Genomic DNA, 14,070 nt, shown 5'->3' on the forward strand with positions numbered 1-14,070 from the left:
CATAGAACTTTTTTTCAGCAGGGATGTGAACAAGGAATCCGTGCGGGTCCCGAAGCGTCATTGGTTTTTTACCTTATTGTTCTTCAATTTCTTGGCGAGTGTTAGGTTTTTCAGAATGACTTATGGATCTACTCAGTTTCCTTAAAGGTGCAGTGAAGAGGAATCTGAACTCGTCTTTTTGCCGCGGGAACTCAATCTACACGTGCCCAGCATTCACAGAAACTTTGATTTATTGCCCTGTGTGGCCGATTTCCCTAATTAAATCAAATTAACGTCCGGATCTCGCCTTTTTTTTTAATTCTCCCCGTACGGTGGCGGACTCGACCAACGCGTGCAGTGCCTTTCACCCAGTCCCGTGGTGGCTTGCCGCTCTGCCATCAGCAGAGTAATACGTAGTAATCCGTGGGAGCAAATAGTCGGCACGTATTTTTATTTCTGCGGGATTTTTTTGCGGCTATATTATCTGCGAATGAAACTATTTATTCACGGAAATCTAAAAAAAAACAAAAAGCGAAAACAAAGTCTTCATGGAGCTGGCTGAAAGGCACTCCACGCGTGCCTTTATTATGGGAAGGGAAGGTGTAGTCTGTTTTTCTCTTGCGGGATACATTGAACCCTAACTCTGTCCAGCTACAGGATCTTAATAAGAACTACGTTAGCGAAGAAATAGACAAGAGGGATTCTAAGCTTACTTTAGAGGCATTTATCATGATTGGTTGCTGTGAATTTAGTTTGCTGTTTGCAAATGACTGTTTTTTCTACCTATTGCAGATTTGAAGCGTTATTGGACTGTGAATTTATTAAGGTAATCGAAATTTTAAGCACGTTGTACAAAATATTTCAAAATTGCATTTCGGAGGTAAATTGCTGTGTCGGCATGGTGTCCAGTGAGCCTCATTCTCACCGATTGTCCAGTTTCTCTGATGTATTATTTATGAAAGGAGGAGCATTGCAGCATGTAGAAAATATTAGACTACAGGCAATTAAAGCTTGTTTATTCATCGAAGATTAAAGCACTAGCCTTGCTTCTGACCGAAGCGTCGCTGTACAAGCCCTTGCACGCCTTATATATAGGCCGACAAGAATACTAATGGCTGGAACTTTTTACCACGTAGCGTGTGTAATGATAAACCCGAGGTTCATATTTCGTCTCTACTCAGCCTCAGCCTTGATGCTTTAAGAATGTGTTGTGGGACACTCATGTAGTAAGCATAGAATGGTATTTCTGCAGATTACTTTTATGTAATAAAGGGCGTTCAAATATCGCGTTTAAAATGTAAGCGAGGGGTGTTTAGTTACCTCTAAGTTGTGTTTTCAGTTCATCTCCTCGTTTTAGACAAATAGCTCGTCACAAAGCCGTATTAACGCGCTAGAATTAAGGAACTCGTGTCGCCAAAAATCCGGCGTCGCCGTGCATGAAAATCGCCAAGTGAAGCAACTAAGAGGGCAACTGAGCCATCTAGGTCACGTGACCTTGCAGCGCTAACACAACCGGCCCTCCGAATTGCCAGAAAACATTCCACTGTTTTAGTCATGATTGATCACTCGGGAAGAGCAACTTAGGTTGCACTAGGCCCGCCGGTGGCAGCACCTGCCATCCCAGAGCAGTGACTTATCGGTAAACCACTGCATGAAAGCACAAGATGTGGTACGAGGACTCCAAGGGATCTATAAACCTGAAGTATAGAGTGACCATTTCTGCATATGCAGAAAAAAACCATTAGGCTATCGCGTCATATCTTTAATGCGGAGGTTGAGTGTACCCTCCTATTTTTTACTAGAACTCTGGAGTTGCTGCCATGAACTGTGCCGTTTTTTAGTGACTGCAGGTATTTGAAATAGTCGTCATTGGGATTGCCTGTAGCTTCCTTCGAGCTCCATGCCCTGCAAATATACCTATTTAAATCTTAGTATTATCACTATCGGTCTGTGGGTGTCTTAAGGAGCGCGGTCTTAAGCTTACTATTTTCAAAACGAAAGTAGTGGCGAGGAAATTGACTTGTGTTGAAGAGTAGTCAAAAATAAATATAATCCTAGTCTGGAAGTAGTTAACGTCAATTGAATAGTACTGGCAGAGCAATTTGATCCTAGTCTGGAAGTAGTTACAGTGGAAGCCGAGAGATAACATTATGTTCGCGCGATTCTAAGCCAAGCAGATTCTCTACCATAGGTCTGAATAAATCTGTGAAGAACGCCGAAATTTCTACACAACTTCTCAAAACATAATATTCTGTCCCATAAATAGAACAAGCTTCACACAATCTGGGTTGGCTAGATAGACGGCGTTAAATAGTGCTTTCGCACTAAAACTTTTTAAAACAGAAGAATTGACGGAAATACACAAAGCAATAGAGGCCGGCATGCAGTCCTTTACTCGAATCATCTTACGCGCACATCAGCACCTTTCTTTCTTCTAGTTACTGTCCTTGTACACTTTTTGAAATAGGCTTCTCACGACATTTCATTTTTTTACCAAATACTAGGCCTGGTCACAAAGCTTGTGTGTACGGTGTTGATCTGCCTTATGTAAAAATACAGGAAGATTTTTCTAACGGCTCCAAAAGCCACCATAGTAGTTCTTAAATTCAACAGCAAAATTTCTACAACGAAGATGGTCAAGCATGAACGCCATATCTCGCCAATACTATTCACCGGGTGTTTACAAGCTCTATTCAGAGGCTTGGATTGGGGACAATTGTATATGAGAGTTAAGGAACAATATCTTGGTGATATGCGATTTGTTCATGATATTTCCTTGCTATTCCTCAGGCGGTGAATTGTAAAGCATAATGTATAATTGAGGCAGTGTAGAAGGGAAGCAATCTTAAACAGTCCCGAAAGAAACAGCTCGTTAAATTGGCACTGAGGCGCTTGAACTAGGGAGAGAATATGTCAACTTAGAGAAGTAGTGACCGCACGAGCGGGATTATTTCTGTCATGAGAGGGAAGCAAGTAGAACATTAAGAATGAGGTGGAGCGCATTTAACCAGTTGTCTCAAATCAAGAATGCCAGTTTGCCAAAACCCCTAAATAGAAAATATTATAACAGCTTTATTTTACCAGCACTCACCTATGAGGCAGATATATCCTAGTCGAAATCAAGTTAAGGAATGGGAATGGGAAGGAAAGCGCATGTAATGCGAAGGCAAGATAACCGCTGGTCCGTAAGGGTAACGGAGTGGATTCCAAGAGAAGAGAAGTCTAGCAGGAGGCGGCATAAAGTTAGATGAGCGGATGAGATTAAGAAGTTTGCGGGGTTACGGTGGACGCAACTGGCGAAGGACAGGGTTAATTGCAGAAACATGGGAGAGGCCTTTGCCCTGCAGTGTTCGTAGTGAGTCTGATGGTGATGATGCTGATGAAATTGAGGATAGCGCCGGAGCTATGGAAAGGAAAATGATAGTTGTGCCGTTACAGGACACGAAAAGGGCAGATTGGGTATGATAACAGAGGCGGGTTAATAACAGCCTAGTCGAAATAAAGTAATGCGCTTGGTAAGGGCATGTAATGCGTAGCCTAGACAACCGATGGTCGCTAAGGATAAGGTACTTGACACTAAGACAACGCAAGCGTAGGATGGGCAGCAGGAAGTTAGGTGGGTGGATGAGGTTAAGAAGTTTGCGGGGATAGGGTTAATTTGTGAGATATGGTGAGGCCTTTGCCCAGCGTGGCCGTGGTCAGGTTGTTGGAGAAGGTGATGAGTTCTTTACTGACGTGTCATTGAAGTGTACAAATGTCTACGCATGCGCCAGGACACACCACCTGGCTATTTGGTTTTTTTGCCGACCTTGAGTAGGGGCCTCATTAATCCAGTTGGGCGGCGTTATGGAGGTCTCCTTTGGTAAAAAGCGCTGCTTTTTAAATCTTACAAAGAACTTGCCCTTGTTTCTATATGATGACAATTTTCTTTCAGCTGACCGATTTTTCTCGATAGTGAAAATAAATAACAAAGGGACACTTAAGAAATCGCTGTTTGTGTTTAGAAAACGACCGTCGGGAATGCGGATTGGTAAAGATCCACGAGCGCTTTGAGGAGAACCGAAAATCAGTGGCATCGATGATGATCGTGTGAAGTGAATCCACAAGAAAATTAAAAGTGCACTTTTCTGCATTTTCCTGCACAGACAAGCAACGCCTAGCGACTATCATCGTGCTTGCGCAGAAAATGATGCAGAAATTCTTACCACTCACTGCCTTTCGAGCTTTAGCTGAAAAAGCAGCGCCCTTTCAGGTTGTTTAGGGCTCATAGATTCCTGTACCTAGTAGCAATTAAATTATCAGTACAGCTTTCTAGTCGTGTGTAGAGGTAGAAACGAATAACAATGATGCTCCCTTTGTAGCGCAGTTTTTTTTCTCTTTGCATATGAAGGATACAAGTGACGTACCAAATTTAACGCCACTATGACACAATTCTTTATATTGCATTTGATTCTTCTCATCCCGTATTTGTGACTGCCTTATAAGAACGTGGGAATTGGTGAATTAACAACGAGCTGTAAAACATACAAGAATAAAAAAGACTAAAATTCAATAAAATAGAAGCACTCAGCAACGTAGCAAACGATGTGGTTTCATGGTCATCGCTCCCTCATGAACAAGCTGGCTGCGCCGCTGCACAGAGGCATCGATTTTGTCGCAACTGCTGACAGGCATTTGAATTGCATATGCTACGGTCCACTGCTAGCTAGCATAGTCTTTATTGCTAATATTAAATTGAGACGACAATAAAATCATGCCACTCCTTCAGACATGGAAAGAGTTCTGTTGCCTTCTTCTCACTTTTAAGTACAAGCGGTCATTTGCAATGTGTTTGGTCTCCACTAACAGACGTGTAGTAGACGCTCATTGCAGTATTAGGACACAAAAAGCTTTTTTTTAAAATGGTGTGTTTTTTTTTCAAGCTTGTTACACGATTTATAAATAAATTTTGTTTTCGGAGATGTAACTCTACTACACAATAGGCGTTAATTTTACTAAAGAGTAGGATAATATTCCAGTTCCCGCTGTCCCTGCGTAATGATAGCACATGTTAGCTGCTGTTCCTCACAGCAGTCACGACTATCAATTTTGGTGAAGCATTAAAATAATGGAACATAGAGAAAACGAAATGACAGCTAGCACTCGTCCTGTACTTTGTTTCAGTGCTTTTCGTTATTGTGATTCTCCAAAATTATGGACGCCAAACAACTCGCACAAATTTTCGCAGTTTTGTGACTCTATGACGCTGACATTTGTTGTGTAATTTTCTTGCATACAATGTTCTCTCTTTTTTCTAACCCGTTCCGGCTGGATACAAAAGTGAAATTAATACGCGATGGTGTAACGCTTCCGTAACATGCGAAGACCTTTAAGCAGGAGACAAAAAAATTGTCTTTTGCGACCACTGGCTTCAACTGAAGGTTGACATACGTTTTATTAATCACCTAAAATTTTTCGACATAGGTGTTCTTAGGAGAAACACGCAGAGGACAAAAGAAGCCTGACTGAGCTGTTCAAGGTCATCTGGTGCGCCCTTGACTTCTGCGTAAGAGAGCAATGAGGTGCCTCCACATTCATATCCATCCCATTTAATGTCTATATATCGTAGAATCCTTGCATCGATTAGCTTTCCAACCTCGATACCAGACTTGAAAAAATTTACTACCAATATCTGATGTTTCAGCGCAGGCCTGAAATTATGCTCCTGCATTATCTTAATGCCTTCCTTATTCAGCATGCCCGGCTCTACAATCATCAACGATCGGTGCACATGTTGCATTAGTAATCACCTCGGCTTCCGCACTGGGGCTACATAGAGCCTAACAGAGTTGCGCTTCTCAATTTCCAGAGCCCATAAGCATGATTCGCGTCCTTATTGTTTTCGGTATAAAATATTCAGGGCTGAAAAAAATGAAGGCAATGAACAAATCGCACAAGCTGATCGCTTCGATATGTTATTAGGATGGCGACTAGGAGGCCATATCAGTCTTGGCCTGAACCACGCATTGATGTTTCCAAAACTGCAAGCGCCGAATGTCCGAGAGCAAACAAGATGGCAGCTTCGCTTCCGGAAAGCACACGCATCGGGTAAACAACCGAAAAGCTGTGGGTCCCTCATAGAGCCACGGATGGTCCCCGTCACATTTTCTGCGTAAATATGCCTTGCTTTCTATCATTTGTAGGAAAAAATAAATTGAGGATAAAACGTAGCTAGCTCTTGTAGCTTGGGAAACCGGCCATTACAAAAACACTACTAAACAAGCTTTTGGTTGTTTTTTTAGCGCTTCGGCACGAAAGCCTGCAAAACTGCGATAAGTGAAGACGCATATATGTATGGTCTGGTGTTCACAGCACGACTTAGTAAGTCTAAACGTGACCACGAATAATGAGGCAATACACCATGCAGATTCGGCAAAACGGAAACAAATTATACAGACACAAGATTGGGCACTATTTACTCAATGCGGAAACTGCAGTTACTAGAGCGCAAATAAAATGTGAGCGAGTGCTTTGGATTCTTAAGATAGCAACCTGTGGAATTCAACACCGTAAAAGAATTTACGCGCGCTAATTGCAAAGCAAATTAACGGTAACGCCTTTAGGTACTGTAAGGTTGTTGATTTATTGGTTATAAATGTAGTCAAGTTTCTTGAAGAAACACAGTGTCGTAGCCGGAGAAACCAACTTAGGGCTGCTGAAGATTGTGCGAGTCAATCTTCGGCAATATTTCCGTTCGAGCATTTAGACAATAAGTAAAAATGATTCTGATAAACATTCAAATCAGACAGTTACTGACCATCATCAAAACACCACATTGAAATGTTGACATCAAGGTATCATTTATGCAATTAGATTTTTTTCCCAGCCTGCCTGCTGGTAAACCGTTGACTTCAGACTGTTGCGGCTACTGCAAACGACAGGGCGTGGGTTTGTAGTAGAGCTATCGCGAACTATTTTTCAGTTTCTCGCGGTTTTGTTTTTTGGCCAGTAAAAAGATGTTCTCAATGACAACACGTTCGAAATATTTCAGTCTACTTCTTTTCGACATGACAACACCTTCCCAACTGACAAGTGTGTTTGGCCAATATTTAAAGTTCAGTTTTATAATGAAACTATACACAAAACGAAGAGAATGCTCCAGGCAATGCCACGCTGCCCTCAACAGCACTTTGTTGGTCTCACGCGCCTACGACGCGCTGTCGTTTCGGCAAACTAGTTTTCATTTAACTGGGTACACCCGCTGGATTTGCGCTGCCAGTTAATGGGGTCATTTGCTAAAAGAACGATTATTGCAACACCACGAAGAGCCGCTTCAGTGAGTACGAAAGTGTATTGAATCCTATCTACGGTTATTGGAGTTGTTCTCTGAACAGAATGCAGAGAGCACGCTATTATAAGGTGCGAAGTTTTCTCGAAATGCCCAGTTTTTGTGCACAGCAATTGGCTCTAGGGTAGCAACACTCGATGTGCTCCCATTGAGTTAACCTCGCCTAGAAATTGTGCACGTCGCTTATTTCGCGCTAACTGACATCTCCAAGGCTTGCATGTTTACTAGCTACAATGAAGTCGAGGCTGCTCACAAGTTTAAGTTGCGGCCATCGGAGTTTAATGGTCACGGTAACCTCGTGCCTGGCAATAGCGCAAGTACCATTGAGGACCACCCAGGTAAGATGTTTTACGGCCACTTCTTTCTCGCTGTCTTTGTAAATTGTTCTAATTTCTTTCGTGGGAGTTCGTAAGGGAGTAAGCCCGGCTGTACGGTGTTCTCTGCACTTTGATGCACAGGCGATTTCAGAAGTACACTGCCCACGGCTCCGGTGGCCGGAGCGACTACTGGGCCGCACCGCGGCGCTGCTATCTTCATTGGGCGCGCGCTGCCATGGTGCACCAAATGACGACTAACTTCTCCCTCTCTCTCACGCGGGCTCTTGAAGGGCTGGATAAATTTCATGTGCAACGTTGTTCTGTTTCGCCGCTAACGCTGGTTATGAAGGAGGACCCGTGGATGATAGGGCGTTTTTAAGAGCGCCGTGGGAGCCGCACGACACACGGCGCGTGGAACAGGGCGCTCAGAAATTTTAAAAATTACGTCAGGGCCCGGTGAAGTCACTTTTTCGTGCGGTTCAGTCGTGCTGTGACGTCATCCTAGTCCCTCGAAACGTCAAGCCATCACTCCGTGAAGTGGCGGAGCCCTGCTTTTCTTTTGAGATGAGCGCTTTGTATATTGTTTATATTGTTTACGTTGACTAACCAACCCCCTGTACACACCACGGTGGGCATATTTGAACGTATAATTTAGAGAACCTCAAGGCCAGGATTTTTGACCGAATCGCTGTCGCTATCGCTAAGACAGCTGCCCTTTATCATCTCCGCGGGGAACATTTATCACAATAAATGCCTTCGGCTCCACCTAAAAATATAAACAAAGTGCCTGTTAGCTAAATAACACAATTTTCTGATGTTTCATGACTATTCCGGTACCAAGAAAACTATCTTGAAACGATCGCCTGTAGCCAACTGATGGTAAAACGACATATACTGCCTCGAACATAGCTAAGACACCAATATTACAACAGAATTTGTTTTTCTACAAAACAAGGTTGTTTTCTTGAAAAAATACACTAAAATGAATTATCATTACAGCTGACTAGCTGACGGCATTTCTCTGATGCCAGTAAAAGTGAACGACCATGAACTGCGCTCATGCACCTTTCCCCCGTCTCAAAACTAGAGTGTTGAATTTCGTGTGAGATTCGTATGTGTTGTCGTGTGATTACTGTACACTACTAGGACCTTCTGATTCCAGAACATTGCTATTATTGCGATACATCGCGATGCAGGAGCTCATAAATGATATATATCACCTTCAATTTATATTTCGTAGAACACAGCCAACATGCCTTTTTTCCAAATCTGCTATTTAGCTGCTCCCCAGGTCTTTATATTTCATACATTACATTTCACATATAAGCAGAGGGGGGTGCAACAGGCGCTTGATATGCAGTCAACGTAGAAAATATAAACCGCGCTTCTTCAATAACAACACTTACAACGCGACCATCTGAGAAGATAAACAGGTCCGCACTCCTTCACAGATAGGTGGCTTTACTGTAAGCGGTTCTAGGCTTCCAGCTATAGCGCGACTAGAGAGCGCGTCACAGCGACAGCGCCTTTCCCTGTATCGATTATTTTTGTGCGCTTCTAAGCAACCTGATGTGAGCCCTCCACGGAGCGCGTAAAGGCGCGGGAGCATCTAGGCGCCCTTCCTTGTAGACAGCGTCGGCGGCGAAAGAGACGAACGCTTGGCATTAAATTTGCCAACTGCTTCACGCGGCCTCACGAGAGTGGGGGCGCAGTTTGTCACACCGTGCACCCTCGCAGCGCACGCCCCACGGAGATAGGAGTGCCTTGGCGGAGCCGCGGACTGTGTATTTTTGGAAACGACTGAACTTTCTAAGCCGTAGTTTACTTCGTGACCACGTCGATGAAAGGGTGTCTGTTTATAAGGCAATTAATGCATAAAGATGTATTTTTTATTTTCTGTCTAATGTAAAAGAGGAACCAAAAAAACGATAGCGTTGAGATCCTGAGATTTCTCACGTCAATTTTATCATCAGCGACGCTTGAAAACTACATTTCTAAATATTGCCACACACAAGCGTGGATTTCAGTACCGCTAGGCCCTGGTGTGCAGTCCGCGTACAATTTATTCGATTGTCTAAAGCCCTAACAGGCCGCAACTGTAATAAGTACCCAACATCCGGTGTACGTTTCACACTACACGGTGCGATTGATCATATCAGGAGAACGTGGGTTCATACCACAAGTTTTGATCTTTCTTTTCCTGCTCTGATGAGGACTACTATCGTCAGCAGTACCACATGTACAGGAATCACTCCCGCGTCGCAAAGGGTGGGCAGTGGCGACCAAACAACAGACAAAAAAAAGAACTGTTAAAGAAAAGACCGAATAGAGCTGCCAGAGAAGCTGCGATACTAATGGCGAAGTTGGTAGTCCGCCACTATCGGAAGTGGGCTGCGTCCTCGTATAATGGGGAAGCAACGTGGGCGACGGAACAGCGCTTTCTCCACAGCTGTCCGTCCGCTCTCACCGCTCCTCACGAGATGAGCGTCAAAGGAAGGGACACATGCGAGGGGTGAATGGCTCGTGTCGTCAGAAGAGAGAAGCAATGGGGAGCCCGCGATTTCTGTAGCATCACATGCCAAAAGGTTTCCTACACGCGTCGTTCGGTCTTCCGCCAGAACGAACGGTGTTCGCTTAGGGGCATGGCGTTTCGTGCACGAGTTCTGTGCTTGCATCTCGGATAATTCGAACGATACTGATCCTGTGCCTTTGGCAAAGGCGCATCTTCTGCTTTAGAAAAGATTTATGCCCTTTTGTGAACAATATCAGTATGAATGAAAGAACCGTCAAAATAACAAGCCTCGAAATGTGAACGTCCGGGGCTCCTACTTGGGCACTCGAAACGTAGGTATATGAAGCGTAGATTTTATAGCACTCGTCAGGGTGCTTAATGGGGTACCCGAGAATTTGCCCTCTTACTTTTTGTGCCGACTATTTGAGCGTATAATGTTTGATTCTATCAGTATTTGAAGTATACGCTGACTACGGTTCATTTTTGTTTTTATTTACTCGACTGGTACCAAACTCTCCGCTGAACCTCTAAACCTCCTCTTAATGCAATAGAGAGAAGTTGCCTTACTTTTAAGCCGTCCTGCTGCCCTGTTCAGATATGAGGATACGTGTCACAAATAGGTTGACTTACATTTATTCAATGAAATGAAGAGGCTCTGTGAAATATCTTTTATTACGATGTGCAAGGTGCGAAAATGCAGGCAAATCACAGGCCGACCTAAATAGCTGCCAACTAAAATATTTTATTTATTTTATCGCTATTGAATAAAACATTGGAAGGTCGACAGGAGTTCTCGACAAATTTCCATGCGGTTTTCACTAGTGAATGGTTCACGGAAGCCAGTGAAGATAAGAATGAAAGTCAGGTCAAATGTATTATCACAGTGGAGAAAAACGCGAACAGAGCGGTGCCTATTCGCTCCTCTTTCCGCACTTTTTTCAAACAAACTTTTACTTCGGTGGTAGCAAAAAGATGCTGCAGTGTTCCGTGATGCATTCTACGACGACTCTAACGTCTTTTTCTCAGCACCCAGGTAAAAGCGCCCACAATAGAACTTCAAATAGCGGAGCGCGTAGACGACGTGTCGTTCGCGTTTATTTCCATCGTGCTGGTACCTGGTCTTTTGGCTCTTCTGTTTTAAAATTTATCTGTTTTATTTGGATGTCAGTAAACGGAGCAAGTTCTTGCATGGTCAATATAAAAGCTTCTTTGCCACCCGTTGCATTGCACGGTATTTTTTCCTTGGGAGTCTAGATAAATGACGTGGAGTGCTTCTCTCAGCCTGCTTTGTAATCGGGCATAGGCACAACTCCGCGTGCGGGCGAGTCGTGCATCGCACTTTGTACTACCAAGCGAAATCGACAACCAGCATCCTTCGAAAAGGAGGGCAGCTTTTTTCTCCTTTAATGCAGGTCAGCGCAGTGAGAGTAGACCTTTTTTTCGACACAGAATGTTCAAGGTGGATGTATAAAGCTCTCGATGTGCCACCTAAGGAACGTATGGTGGAAGCGGTTGCACTAGCGCTCGTCTAGTGACATCACCTTAGCGGAAGGAGCTGAAGAGGTTATAGAACATTATTATGTAGTTCTCGAGAGGTCTTAACCTTCAATGCACCGAGTTCAACTGAAAACCCAAAATAAATGTAATGCACGATTTTTGTGTTGTCGCCTTGTCCTTGCAAAACTCCGGAATTCGCATGGACCTGGGCCGAGCCCCTGTGACTCGCACTTTACGTGGACATATCGAGGAAACAATGAGTATGTTGTAAACTGCGCTTTATTCAGTATTCAATAAATGTATACGATGTAAAAAAGCATGAATTAACTGCTGCAATATATTTGTATTTGTATGCATTAGACTTCCATGTTGTTATCAATAGGAGTGTTTCTACTCACTCCGCTTTGTGGAATGTTGAGCCACACTTGCTGACCGCAGCTCACAGGCGTGTCGAAAAGGTGAGCTCTTTTAGCCCTGTTTTAACATAGTGCGCTGTGAAATATTCATACGGTTACCTTGTCTCATGTGACGCAACGACCGCTTGCTGATCATAGCGAACACTACGAGGTGGCACTTACACTGCCTCTGTGCATTCAATTTAGTTCTCAAAGCAGACACCATTCAAAAATACAAAAAACAACGACATACTCTGAAGACATCAACATCGAACACACCTCGAAGCATCCTTGCCTTCTAGGGGTCTATAATTCATAATGGTGCAGCTGAGGTGTTGTTAGGCCTGAAAAAGTAATTCCTGTTTTATTGTTCTTGAGCTTAGAGCAGCCTTGACCGCCGACGGCTCGATGTTTCCGACAACGATGACGTTCGTTTTTCAGCTACTTCATGACTTTTGTTGTTCATTCGTTTTTTACTTCTTTTTAGAGGGAAAAGCTCCACTTCTCGCATGAATAGCTGAAGGTCAAATCAGGCCTAGATATTACCTCTAACTGGACGGTCGCCGGAACTGTGGCTGTCTCGTCATACCACGTGACTTGTCGCAGCTGTTACCGCGCATTGCACCGCTGCGCCGACCGCCACTCCGACCGCTCGCTCTCCTCAGTTGTGTCATGTGACTAACCACGTGATTCGCGCTTGCTGAATAAAAGCTAGTGCTCGCCGTCTAGACACCTCCAACCGCTCACCGGGACGAGTTGTTCGACTGAGCATTGGAGGCATCCGACTGCTTCTAGCGATCCCTACCACAGACAGCGTCACGAAGCCCCGTTGGCTAGTGATAAGACGCGAAAGCGGGCTCGTCTGTATAGTTGATGGAGCGGCGAAAAACGGGAGGTGCGTCTAGCGGAGCAGCGGCAGAGGGAACAAGAGTATCTGAAACGGACAATAGCAGCGGATGCTACCGTAGTTCCTGCGTCCACATCGACAACTGGTTCGGTTGGCTTTCGCTCTGCTTAACCTGGCCCAGCCGAGCTGAGCCACGCCATTTTTTTTCAGTGGTGATATGTCCACCTATAGTTCAGGGTGTGACAAGTCAGGGTGTGACAGGTCAGGGCGTGATAGGTCAAGGTCACGGCACTCTCCACACTACTCCGCTTCTGATTAACGTAGTGCCAAATACGAGCGGCGATAAATATACATCCGATCTCGCAGTGCTCTAGAGGCAGCGGAGAAAATTGGTTTTTAAACTATGCAGTAAATGGCGGCCAAGACTGCTGTTTGTAGCTGTGTGGTCCCCTTGCAACGAATACCTCAAACTAAGATTTCTGCGCTTTTTATTGCTCGTTCTGAGTTAAAATAGCTTTGAACATCCATCTGATAAGTTACCACCTTCGAAACGCATGAGCCCACTTCTAGTATAAGTCCACGGTACTTTGGTTTTTGAAACCTTTGTCTCATTACGATGATAGCGGTTTTAGATTAAATGTGTTCGCTCAGATGTGGCGAACTCTATAGACAGAGGCATTAGTTAAGGTTTTGGCAAACAATAGAGATATGAACGCCCCGCACATAGATTCTCTTCGCCTTTTCGATAACGAGTTAGAAAAAATGTGCTCTTACATCACTGTTTGCTTATAACTGAAATGTATGGCTTCCAACTTCCGATAATGTATCGCGTCGGCCTACGATAATGGCGCGCTGGCAATGCTACCCAGCGCTTAGCTGCTTGATTATTCAACAAATTCTACAATTTATTCACGGCAGCTACCAAATATTGTTTTTCAATTATTCAGTTGTGTGGTTCCATAGTCTCTCCTTCCTGCTTCTAAGGAAACGAAGGCTGTCATGCATGATGAAAGCAGTTGAATTTGCATGTGATTCTAAACTCACATGCTCACCCTTTTCACCAGCCAATAAAAAGAAAATAAGCGACTCAACCACGAATTAATGCAACATAAGTTAAACGGCGCGAAAGAAGAACCCCAAAGGCGAAACGAAGAAGGGTGAACAGGAAAGAGCGGTGAACTGGCAACTGAAATTTC

General features: G+C 44.1%; 1 pseudogene; it reads left to right on the plus strand.

Annotated features, from left to right (window-relative positions):
* The window catches only part of LOC149371604 (uncharacterized), a 121,621-nt pseudogene that overhangs the window by 32,253 nt on the left and 75,298 nt on the right, over positions 1-14,070 (plus strand).

This window comes from Amblyomma mixtum, chromosome 1 (genome assembly GCF_055824585.1).
Source record: "Amblyomma mixtum isolate Tamu chromosome 1, ASM5582458v1, whole genome shotgun sequence".
NCBI classification, from domain to species: Eukaryota; Metazoa; Arthropoda; class Arachnida; order Ixodida; family Ixodidae; genus Amblyomma; species Amblyomma mixtum.